Genomic DNA, 13,269 nt, shown 5'->3' with positions numbered 1-13,269 from the left:
GATCAAACACTAGCTCCATTGCATAGTTGAATAGAAATGAAGAAGATGAAGTTAAGCTACTAATCAAGAAGTAATTAGCATAATGATGAGCATAATGACAACATAAGTGAGGGGCAATAAAATGTGCTGATTTCAATAGATGAGAGCCTCTTTATATAGGCTGAAGTACATGAGGATTAAGCTCAAGATTAGGTGTTAATCATCATCTAAATCATCTCCACCTTCCCTCCTAGATTCAAGCACCTAAAAGTGACCACCAACCCTAGAATCTTGCTAATCACACCAATTAATCAAGGGATCACGACCCCTTTGGCTGATGTTGAGCTCCTAAATGACTCTTTTACATCATGGTAAGATTGCATAATAACCTTTGTATCCATTTGCCCATAATCTATGACTTTAGTGCATAGTGCTAGTTACAAGGTATGTGCCCTACACATCATTTTAGTGAAGGTGTTTGCCATATTTTTTAACACCCCTCCTCAAACACTGAATCCACTCAATGATGCAGTTGGTCATGCTGACTCTCATGAGCCTAATTAACCACCCAATGCTCAGTGATAGCATGCATGAGCGTGGTCTGACTAGCAATGCCATACATAGGTTATGCCAATGTGAACTCAGAGGCTTTAGTCATGCGTACAAAAGAGGTATGGGACGACTTTAGAAGAGTGTGACAAGACGTGGCTACATGTATGAGTGAAGAGGACACCCATGTGTATAGGGCATGCCCTTGCTTTTAGCACTTTAGAATAAATGATTTGATCTAATCATAGATAGGGCCTCATGATGGTGGCCCTTGTCTTCATCTTTTTCTGCTTCTTGGTCTTCTTCCTGCTGCACTTCTTCCATGATGTAGACTCGTTGCATCTTCTTCTTGGCAAAACAATTCTTCTCTACATGCCAGGTTTGTGACAAAAGTCACAAATGAGATTGTTGTTGTTGTAGCCCTTGTTGTAGTTGCCTTTGTTCTTGCCATACCTACTAGATCCTGCATAATAAGCATTTTCAATAGACAAGGTTGATGACGATGGAGACTCCATTTGCTTGGTCTTTAGTTTTCTCTCCTCAAGAAGAGATGCTTCAATGTCCACAAGCTTTGATATTGGCATATTGGTCAAGGTTGTGACCACATGGTCATATTCTTCAGGTAAAGATTTAAGTAATACACCAATGGAGACATCTTCATCCATCTTAAGACCTATTCCTGCAAGTTGTGTTAATAGGCCTTTCATGTAGTTCAAATGTGAGGCTAGGGATGTGCCAGACTTCATTTCTAGCTTAAAAAATTCAATGAGCAAACCAAACTTTGAACTTTTAGATCGAGCCCCAAATAGAGTTGTGAGTTGGTCCCAAACTTCCTTGGAAGTTTCGCATCCATCCACATGATGAATGTAAGTGTCATCAAGCTCCAATGTGATGATGGCACGAGCTTTGTCATCTCTTACTTCCCAACAAGGAACATCAGCAAGAGTCCTTGGCTTCTTCTCATTCCCATTTACTATGTTGAAGAGCCCCTTCTTCATGAGCATTAACTTGATGCGGGTTTGCCATGTGTGAAAACCATGACCTTTAAAGCGCATTGATGGAGAATCCTTGGTAGCCATTATGATATGGAATGAAGGGGGTCTTACCTCTGATGATTGAGGCAGTGTCTACCCTTTTACAAGAGAGATTAAGACCAAAGAATAGTGCTAAATCAAGTTATTTAGCATATGCTTTCCAAAAGATAAAACCAGAAAATATATTGATTTGTGGGAAGCAAGGGAGACACCTAATCAAGGGGCAAATTAAGTGTGAAGTAATAAGGGGATGTAGCAAGTCCCTAATGACATGTATGAACCACTTATTGCACCAAATGATAAGGATTATGATAGATTAATCATTGATTAGTGGAGTTGAATATTCTTCTCACTATGCAGAGAAATGAGCTCACTTGGAGTCAATATTTGAAGGAGTTGCACAAAGAATAAGCTAAAAATCTTCAAGGGCATTGAATAGCAGTATGTCTAGATGATTTTAGAGCCCACAAACACTTGCTTAAGCAACTTAATCAATGAGTAATCTCAAATTTACCAAAGTACCTTTTCTGGCTATGGCAGTTCTGGACAGCACCCTGGTTTTTTGCTTGGTGTGTAAAGCACACTCAATCATTTGCAAAACCCTCTTAGGAGGAGTAAGTTTAGGTTCCAATGAAGCCACACCTAAGAGGAATTAGACCAATTTGATGTGTGTGAGCTGCAACAATACTTTTGGTGGTCGCCTATCAAGAACGTGCCTGTTTTGGGAAAAACGAAGTTGCCGGCGACGTGGAGCTATGAATGGTGCAATTGAGGTGCCATGCCCCTTAGCAATATTGCTGGTGAAGTGCCCACAAAAAGGATTTTGGCAACGGTTACGTGGTTTGTGAGCACCAAGGCCTCCACTCAGCTACTATTCTAGATCCTATTTTCTAGGAAACCCATAAAAGCTAATGAAACCCTAATTTTCACTAATCTCTTGCTAAGCAAATAAGATGGGGCTTGATTCTAAATGCATGGGCTAGTCCTAGCTCTGATACCATGTTAAAAACCATTCTAAGGAGGATCAAACACTAGCTCCATTGCATAGTTGAATAGAAATGAAGAAGATGAAGTTAAGCTACTAATCAAGAAGTAATTAGCATAATGATGAGCATAATGACAACATAAGTGAGGGGCAATAAAATGTGTTGATTTCAATAGATGAGAGCCTCTTTATATAGGCTGAAGTACATGAGGATTAAGCTCAAGATTAGGTGTTAATCATCATCTAAATCATCTCCACCTTCCCTCCTAGATTCAAGCACCTAAAAGTGACCACCAACCCTAGAATCTTGCTAATCACACCAATGCTACCTAATCAAGGGATCACGACCCCTTTGGCTGATGTTGAGCTCCTAAATGACTCTTTTACATCATGGTAAGATTGCATAATAACCTTTGTATCCATTTGCCCATAATCTATGACTTTAGTGCATAGTGCTAGTTACAAGGTATGTGCCCTACACATCATTTTAGTGAAGGTGTTTGCCATATTTTTTAACACTACCAAGGTCCTCCTACAGGTACTGCTATAGTGGTATACTTTAGAAGCTCATTAATTGTGCATCTTGAGCAATATGGTCATGCCACATCATAAGACCCAGTGTAAAAGAATACCTTGACATGTATGGAATGTGCCTAGTAAGATTTACCATGTACCACAATTTGAGCATCCCTAAGAAAGATCAGGCAAGTTTAATTATCATTCACAGACGCCCACAAGCTTGGTGTGGCTCTTGGTGACCCTTGCCTGCAAGAGATCAGCATGAGTAGACGAGGATCCAAAAAAAACCAGTATTTCCAAAAGAAATAGCTTGAATTATTTTCAGCAAGCTATACATCAAAGGGAGTGCTATTGTAAATAGCCTCATATGCTTCTGGGGAAATCCAAAATCTCATCCCACGTCCTTGAACCTTTTCCATTGGGAACTTGATGGATCTTACAAGGTGGGATCACAAAATAGCTTCAGGCTTGCGCCGTAATAGGGATTTCCTTTCGCTTGTTTGTACCATGTTTGCTTGCACCGTAATAGCTTATACTCATAGGGATTTCCTTTCGCTTGTTTGTACCATATTCCCTTGACAAACAAATGAACCAGCAAGGCAAACATTCCCCGAGCCATCTGCTAGCTTAGTATCAGATTTTTTCTTCTAAGCTGTGCATTTCAAGACATAAAAATCTGCAAGCTCCTCATTATCATGAGGAGCTATGACAGCAAAATTGTCACCAATGCAAAGTGCATCACTCAAAGCATCATGGTGTCCTTCGTATGCAAAATCTTCAACTTCATTAGCATCTCTGACATCTTCTGAAGGTTCAAGGGTAACATACTCCCACTTCTTGACATGTGACTTCCTAGAGCACCTCCTCCAAAGGCCTTGCATACAAGAATTGCAAAAGCATGATAGCTGCCTGCATCATTTGAGAGCTTTTCCATTTGTTAAAGAGTAACCTGAGACACAATGTATCCCACGAGCGCCATCCATAGATTTGCAGTCCCACTTCTTGCTTCTATCCACGTCGCCTTCCTTAACTTCCCAAAACACCCTGGTAAACTGGTCTTACTTTGGATGCATATGTGGTAGCAGCCCCATCACACATGGTTTCGCTTAAAAAGGTAACCACATCCTCTGCACATTGCAATTTTCTATAGTCTTGCTTAAGCTACTCTTGAGTTAAATGTCTTTTGATAATAGCACCTGCACCATCATGTTCACCCGTCCCATGACCAGATCCCGAGAAATGATGTGTCATCTTTAACCTTGTGAGAGTCCCATACCGGGCAACAAAGTAGAAAGGCCTTTTGGCCTTAAACTGCGAGGCTACCCCGTCTGACCACACCCTAGCTCTTTCAACCATCCATGATGGAGCATGAAGCAATGTTGAACAAAAATAGTATCATGAGTTTTATCATCAGAAATGTAAAAATGATAATACTTTTGAAGACTTCCTGCAATTTGCACATATGTGATATGGACAAATATTGTATCTTGGCAAGAAAACCAATGCATTGATTGAATCTCATTTTGTTCTTTGAATGTATAATTTTCAGCAAAGTCTACAACTGAAACAACCACATCGTTAGGAAATACACATAGACACTCTTTAAATTTCTCAGTTTGCCATCTGGAGATAAAGTTGTGCTTTATGAACTTTTGTAAGTGATGCCTAAAGAGGTCAAATAGTTCCCCAAGTTGCATCTCCTTGTGGGAGAGAACTTTTCTTTTTTTTTTCTTGCCAGAATCTGTTTCACCAACTTGAATGTCTTCAAGAATCTTCACCTTTATTGTGCATATGCTACTTGATTCCTCCATAGGACACGTCGATAGCTTCTTTGAGGATCCACAAGATGGGCACTCTCCCATCAAACACTTCAAAGCAGAGAAGTCTTAATTGCTAGGCTTCAAACACAATATTGATTCCCACAAATTTGTAAGGCTTGAGTAAGTTTGTGTGTGAGCTGTGCATTTTGCTCCAACACCACAGATGTTACATTGACATATACACTCTTTTCCATGCACACCTAGACCAGCTTGGCGTACATGGTTGATAGCATCTCGTAAGAATGACATCTGGACATGTGTGATGCAACAACAAGTGTACTGATCTCGAAGCTTGCGTACAAAATAAGGCTTCAGCTTTTCAAATGCTCTTTGGTGAATCTGTGCCTCTGGATGTCTATGTTTGAAAGCAAGAAAGAATTCTACCTGCAATAAATCAGGACAATAAGTTAGCCAATGAACAACATATATAGCTTATAGAAGTCAAAGAATTAGAACTAACTTGGTAATTTAGAAATTTTTCATGCCAGAAATAAACAATAGCTTTTAGGTTAAAGGTTTGGAACAATAGCTACCGTGTTAAGAGTGGTAGCTATTTGGTTAAAGTGGGCGCCACCAGGTAGATAAGGTAGCAACCATGTTAAGAGTGGAAGCTACTAGGTGGTGGTGGCTTTTAGGGACAGAAAGGTAACTACCAGCTTTGGAACAGTAGCTGCCATGTTAACAGTGGTAGCTACCTATTAAGAGTGAAAGCCACCAAGTAGGTAAGATAGCAATCATGTTAAGAGTGGAAGCTACCAGGTTGACAATAGTGGCTTTTAAAGACAGAAAGGTAACTACCAGCTTTGGAACAGTAGCTGCCATGTTAACAGTGGTTGGTAGCTACTTGTAGAAAGTGAGAGCCACCAGCTTGGTAAGGTAGCAACCATGTTAAGAGTGGAAGCTACCTGGTTGACAATGGTGGCTTTTAAAGACAGAAAGGTAACTACCATGTTTGGAAATGTAGCTACCATGTTAACAGTGATAGCTACCTGTATAGAGTGAGAGCCACCAGCTAGGTAAGGTAGCAACCATGTTAAGAGTGGAAGCTACCAGGTTAACAATGGTGGCTTTTAAAGACAGAAAAATAACTACCAGCTTTGGAATAGTAGCTGCCATGTTAACAGTGGTAGCTACCTATATAGAGTGAGAGCCACCAGCTAGGTAAGGTAGCAACAACGATGTTAAGAGTGGAAGCTACCAAGTTGACAATGGTGGCTATTAAAGGCAGAAAGGTAACTACTAGGTTTGGAACAGTAGCTGCCACGTTAACAATGGTAGCTACCTGTATAGAGTGAAAGCCAGAGTAGGTAGGTAAGGTAGCAACCATCTTAAGAGTGGAAGGTACCAGGTTGACAATGGTGGCTTTTAGGGAGAGTAAGGTAACTACAAGCTTTGGAACAGTAGCTGCAATGTTAAGAGTGGTGGCTACCACCACTCTTAGCATAGTACCTATCATTAAGATACCACCTGAATCACTCCCAGCCTCATGCCTATGAGCTCCAAGCTTGGTAACTGAGCTCTAAGCCTGGGAGCCACCACTCTTAGCATAGTACCTACCATGAAGATACCACTCTTATCAGCTCCCAGGCTTGGAGTTCATTGGTATGATAGAAATCCTAACTTGATGCTTCTAGCTGCCAGCCTAATAACATATCAGCTTGAGCAAAACCTTTGCTACCAATCTGTGAGCCTACCACCACCTTGGTGGCTTCCTTTGCTAGCCACGTTTATGAGGATGAAACAGTAATTGAAAGTGGTAGCTATTTATCTACAAGGGTTACCATGGTAGACTAGTATTACACACTATGAAGCTGGTGCCTAATCTCAGCCCTGCACTACCGACCAATGTACAACCAAGAGGTAATTAGGGACATTTAAAAAGTATGGCATAAAAAGGCAGACAAACCTGAGGCTGTTCAAGCAGATGCATCGGATGCTTCTCATACAGCTTTCGTCCAACACGCTTTCGGCAACACACTTGTTTGTCCAATATGCAATGACTAAATCTTTCACTTCCTCTGTGATTATACTTCTATGTTGTCGTTGTCGCTCACACAAATGCAATGGTAGCTGTGAGTCATGTTGTTTCATTTGAGATCTAGTTGCATAAAAATTCCTTCGATGAACTCCAAGTAGCCTTGATGCAGCTGCTATATTTGGTTTTCTACTTGTGGAATTCATGACCATCATGATACTTGCCCGTTTAAAAAACAATCCCCTAGAGCTTTTTGGTCTTTTGACAGCCTTGAGGGTATTGTGTAATCCATGGAGCAAGAACTTATGATCCTATGTGGATTCCTCAGCTTTGTGACAATTAAGAGATGCACAATTAAATTGTACATCTCTTAAAGCTCGATGGTTGAGTATACTTGTGACAATCTCACCCTTTGCTTTATTGTCAAGACCCTGTGTGTATTCCGTGAAACACTAATCACTTTTCAAGTAATCATCTTCTGTTTTTTGATGTTGAGCCTGACTTGTTTCACTGGTGACTTCCTTGACTTTAACTTCTCATGATAAGCACGCTTCCGGCCTGTTTTGTACTCCCTAATTAATTTTGATTTGCATGGTGCACACTTGAAGGAGCCAGCACATGTACATAAGCTGCTTTGAACATCTTTTGCTTGTGCAATTGGAACTATTTCCATGTTGAAAAAACTCCTTTTGATCAATTCAACAAGTCGAATGTGCTCACTTTGTGGATAGTATGAGGCTCTTAAGAGAGTCAGATAGACCCTCATATGCTAATATAATGTTAAGAAATCCAGGAAACCTGTAATGCAAAAACACACACAGACGTGAAGTCACCATGGAGGCTTGTTCAAAGCAAAGAGAGAGAGAGAGAGAGAGAGAGACAGAGAGAGAGAGAGAGAGAGAGAGATTCTTCTATAGAGGGGAAGGCTTACCACCAGCAATCACAAGACACACACACACGTACATATGAAGTCGCCATCAAAGGTTGTTCACAGCAAAGAGAGAGAGAGAGAGAGAGAGAGAGAGAGAGAGAGAGAGAGAAAGAGAGAGAGAGATTCTGCTATAGAGGGTAAGCCTTACCATCAATCACAAGACACACACACAGATATGAAGTTGCCATGGAAGCTTGTTCACAGCACACACAGAGAGAGAGAGAGAGAGAGAGAGAGAGAGAGGACGTGGGGAGTGGTTGACCATAACCGAAAAACGGTTCTTTTTCTTTTTCTTTTTTTAAACAACCCACTTTTTGCTTGGTATTAGATGGTTACTATCAGTGTACTAGCTATGTCCCGGACATAGGTATTAAGTCCACCTATTTATGCATACACCCATGTGTCATTTTATACCACACATGTTAACATCTTAAGGCACAAAGTGTATTGTTATGTATTCACTCATTCATTTATTCAGAGCAGCAATAATAGACAAGTCACTCATGGTTTGCAGATTACTTGTTCTTTATTCCTTTGTTTGACTATAATGTTATTTTTAATGTTCTATACCGTGGTGCTTTAATATGTGTAACTACATTCATTGACTTTTCCACCAACACTTTGGTGATCCTGCTGTATATGATTTATGTTTTAGTCTCTTGCTTCTGATTGTTTGTTTGTATGTTCTTTTTCATGCATGTATTTTTCACTGGGTTGAGTGTTTTCCTCTCCCAGCAAAGTGGATAATTGTGTCTAGCGTTTTTGATACTCACAATATCAAAATCAACCATCATAATTTGGCATCGTTGGGTTCTGTTCACATTTTTGTTTGGATTATGGTCATAGACGCCTATGCACTCCCATACGTTGATCACTGAGTTCACCATTGAATTTACACCACCATCTAATTAGCTAGTCATTGGGGTATTATTTATCTCATTGAATTTAAAACCATTCATTTTTCAAATGGTCGGGTTATTACTGCCATCAATTTTTACATTGTATCCCTGTGCCATGTGGTTTGATGGATTTCGTTATTAGTTTTTCCCTTTATTGAGTGGCATGCATGTGCTCTTTGATCCGAATACTAAACAGGAATTGGACGATTTGGAAACTCTCTGCAAGACAAGTAAGGGTATGATTCCATGCCATGTGGTTTGATGGATTTCGTTAGTTTTTCCCTTTATTGAGTGGCATGCATGTGCTCTTTGATTCGAATACTAAACACAAATTGGACGATTTGGAAACTCTCTGCAAGACGAGTAAGGGTATGATTCTTGATCACTATGGCCCGCATGACCGATCGAGTGCAACGTTACACCGCTCATTAGGACAGACTTTGCCTTCTCGCGCTATGGCTGACGATAATCCTGTGGACAATGCCAACCGGTAAAATTTAGATCCGGGAGATGCCTGGGAGGAGAATTCCACCAACAAAGAAGCTAGAAGTGATCTCTACCACTTAGAAGACCTTGTTTGTGCATGAAACTTGATAGTCTATGGTCTCCTCCCCTCGCCGATCTCGGCACTATTGCCCCTTCTTTGGTTCTGTTGGGCACTGCTGCCCCTTCTTTGGTTCTGTTGGGCCTTGGTGTTATTGCTTTGCCAACTGTCAGAATGGCTCATCGAGTGTCCCTGAAGTATTCAAAGTTCAAAGGCAAGGAAGAGGAGAATCCGGATACTCATGTCTGTAGCATTATATGGTAGTGATGTGTGTGAACACACTGAGGACCATCGGGGCACTTTTCCCCTCACTAGGAGGTTTTTTCCCCTATGCGTATGTACACCCTCTTATCTACTCATTTTGGGGTGTGTACTTGTTTTTTGTATTTGGCACACATTTGTTCATTCTAATCTAGTGAGTTTGTGTGCTCTCAAGCTTCTCTATCTTCTGTGTGTGCATTCTTGCAACCCTAACCCTAATTCTAACAATTGGTATCAGAGCTACTTGATCTAATAGTTTGCCTCCCTCCTCCTCATGACTCATTTTTTCTGTCTCCAATTGAGATACGTCCCTCTTAGGAGAAGAAGGTATATATTATAGTGTTTTGTATACTAGAGCGTGTTATATATTATAGCGTTTTGTATACTGGAGTGTGTTATGTATGAAGTATACAAACTTTTTGGGGTCCATGGTGTGTTTTGGGCGCATTTTGGGCACCACAAGGTTTCTGTAAACGTTATGGAGAGGTATTATTTTGGATTGGTTCTGCTCGTTTTTTGGCATTTGGGCTGTGCAGTGGCAAAGATTTGGTGTGTGGCAGCATCTACAATGTCTTTAACAACATCGACCATCCTACTTTTGCCACCAGTAACACTCTATTCTCTACTCTTTTTTCATACACTTTTCAAGTGATTCAGTTAGTAGTTGGCAGCCATGCGAGGTTGCATTTTACTGAATACTGAGTACTTGTAATGTGTTGAAAATTTTTGCATTTGGTAGACAGTCATGGCTCGTAGTAGTAGAGTGATGTATTCAATATGTTGCATTTGGTAGACAGTCATGGCTCGTAGTAGTAGAGTGATGTATTCAATATGTTGTCTGCTAAGGATAAACTTGATGGGAATAAATATCCATTCTGGTCCTATATGATGAGGCATGTACTGGTTGCTAAAGGCCTTTGGTAGACAGTCATGGCTCGTAGTAGAGTGATGTATTCAACATGTTGTCTGCTAAGGACAAACTTGATGGGACTAAATATCCATTGTGGTCCTATATGATGAGGCATGTACTGGTTGCTAAAGGCCTTTGCGATATGGTCATAGGTAGTGAAACTTGTCCTGTTTCACAACTACCACTACAACTAGGTGCTGGGTTGTTGCAAGATTAGGGTGTCCAATTTTGTCCAGTTTATGCTAGAGTGGGACAATGCTTGGAGAGAAAATTTGGGGAGCAAGGTACTCTTAATGAGATCAAGAAACTAATAGAAAATAAACATGCACTCAAATTAACCCAAATTAGTCTATATAATCAAAATTAATCAAAAATTGATGAAATGATTAAAAATGATCTTTCCATAGAGTGATCCAATTTTGTTTTCATAGATATACCATTACAAGTACACTAGTCCCTATAGGTTTTAGATTATTTACATGAAAATATAATTATACTAATTAGATTAATAATATTTAGAGGCCTTTTAATAGCCTGGAAGAATTTTGGAAAAGAGATCATTAAAAATCCAACCATTGGATTTGCAATTTTAACTAGCCACCACATTCTACTAATTTCTCACTATCTACCACTTTTTTTTATCTACAAGATTTAAAATTTTAAGTGGTAGTTATTATAGGTACAGAAGTGGCCTATATTATAACACTTTAAAGACATTGAAATATTTAAATAAAATAGACAAATAGATTAAAATTTTATTTAAAAATAAATTTAATCTCTATATTATTTGAAGATCTAAGGTCCAAAGTGGGAATCTCATATGAATTATATGGAAAAGATATTAGCATTTTATGGAATCAGTCGAAATTTAGGACAGGGTGGTGTATACATTGACTTTGTACCTAAGGAAATGAGGAATTTTGACTATCTAATTATTACTCAGATTATGCAACTATATTTCCAAATTTGAATGTGATGTTCCAACAAAAGAACTTGAAAGGAAATTCCTTCGTTAGCTAGGAGAGATTTGCCACTAAAGGTGAACAAATGCCTATTTTTTAATTGTTTACAAGGTGCCTGAGTGGACAGAACTGGACACCTTGATCCTACAACCACCTTGATGCAGGTACATCTGAAGTAGATTCTGATATAGATGTGAATCCTCCACACAAGCACCACCAATACCTTCCACTGCTGATCAAACGAGATGGGATGGAAGAGATGCACATGCACATGCATTACTTACACTTTCTGTGAAGCGAAGCATTATTCCTCATATTCGGTTATGTAAGAATTCAAAACAGGCATGGGATGCACTTGGTGCATTATACCAGGTGCACAATGAAGCACGTGTTGCATATGTGCGCAAACAGTTGGAGTCTGAGCACATGAATGAGGGAGACTCAATGGATAGCTTCTTGACCAAGATCAAAGATTTTAAGGAGCAGCTTGCTACCATGGATGAGATATATCCTGATAATACATTGATGCTCACAATTCTCAATGCATTGACAGATTCTTATCAAAGTTTTTCCTCTACCCTTAGACTCATGAATGATGAAGGGAAATCCAAATGCCCTTACATTTGATGAGCTAGTTTCAATACTCTTGCAAGAAGAGAAGTCTAGGAAAAATAGATCTGTTATGGAAGTTGATACAAAGCTTTTGTTGCCAGTCAGAAAGGAAAAGGTAAAGCTTCTGCGCATGGTAGCCAAAATCAGAATCCTTAGGTAAGGATGTAGGGAAAGAATGTGATAAGCCTAAAAAGAAGTGCAAGTGTCACTATTGCAAGAAACTAGGGCACTACATAAATGAGTGCAAAAAAAAATGCTAGACAAGGAGAAAAAGGAAGAATCGGGCATGGCTATGGGGCTGATGCCTCTGCATGAAGTGCAAAGAAGAAGGAATCTGCAAGTTTTGCTCAAGATGATTGGGCATGGACTTTACATTACAGTTATAACAGTAAGATTCCTCCCCAGCCTCTCAAAATGTCCAGCATCTTCCCCTATAATCAATCCCTCTTCAAAAATATAAAAGACCTTGTTTCTAACTGTTTTAACCTAGAGAGAGAAAATATTCTAGAGAGAGAATATTCAGATTTTTAATATTTTTGGATAGAAAATTATCTCATCTTATTAAAATAAGCTCCCCTGAAACAAAAATTCAAAAAGAACTTTCCAATGTGCAATTGGAATTAATTGGAAATGGGTATAAAGGACCTTAGCCTAAGCCTTAAGGGTCTAGATTTTCAGAAATTTTTGGATTATGGTCCAATTAAGGTTCCTATGGGCCAATAGCATCAATCCATGTGTAGGGAGGAGATAAATCCAATTTGTACCCAAAAATGAGTAAATGCTCACATAAGATGAAGAGTTGAATATGTACAAGGTTTATTAGTAAAAAACTATGAGTAATATCAAAAAAATGAGATAAATTGAGTATCCAAAAATGAGTAAATGCTCACATGAGATAAAGAGTTGAATATGTACAAGGTTTATTAGTAAAAAACTATGAGTAATATCAAAAAAATGAGATAAATTGAGTATCCAGAAATGAGTAAATGCTCACATAAGATGAAGAGTTGAAAATGTACAAGGTTCATTAGTAAAAAACTATGAGCAATATTAAAAATATGAGATGTTTTGGGTATAATGATTCCATTTTGACACATATGTAAGGAAGGGGAATTCTTTAAAGGAGGTGCATATTTCACATTCTTGAATGAGTTTTAAACTCAAATATAATGTGATATTTTTATCTATCCTCTCTCTTGAACCAAACCAAATCAAAATGGAACCAAACCGAATCAAAAAGTAACCAAACTAGGTCTAAATCTAGTCCAAATTCTACCAAACTGAATTTG

Source organism: Cibotium barometz, chromosome 22 (genome assembly GCF_041138505.1).
Source record: "Cibotium barometz isolate CiBa-2024 chromosome 22, ASM4113850v1, whole genome shotgun sequence".
Classification (NCBI taxonomy): Eukaryota; Viridiplantae; Streptophyta; class Polypodiopsida; order Cyatheales; family Cibotiaceae; genus Cibotium; species Cibotium barometz.
Note: the sequence above shows the minus strand (reverse complement) of the source record.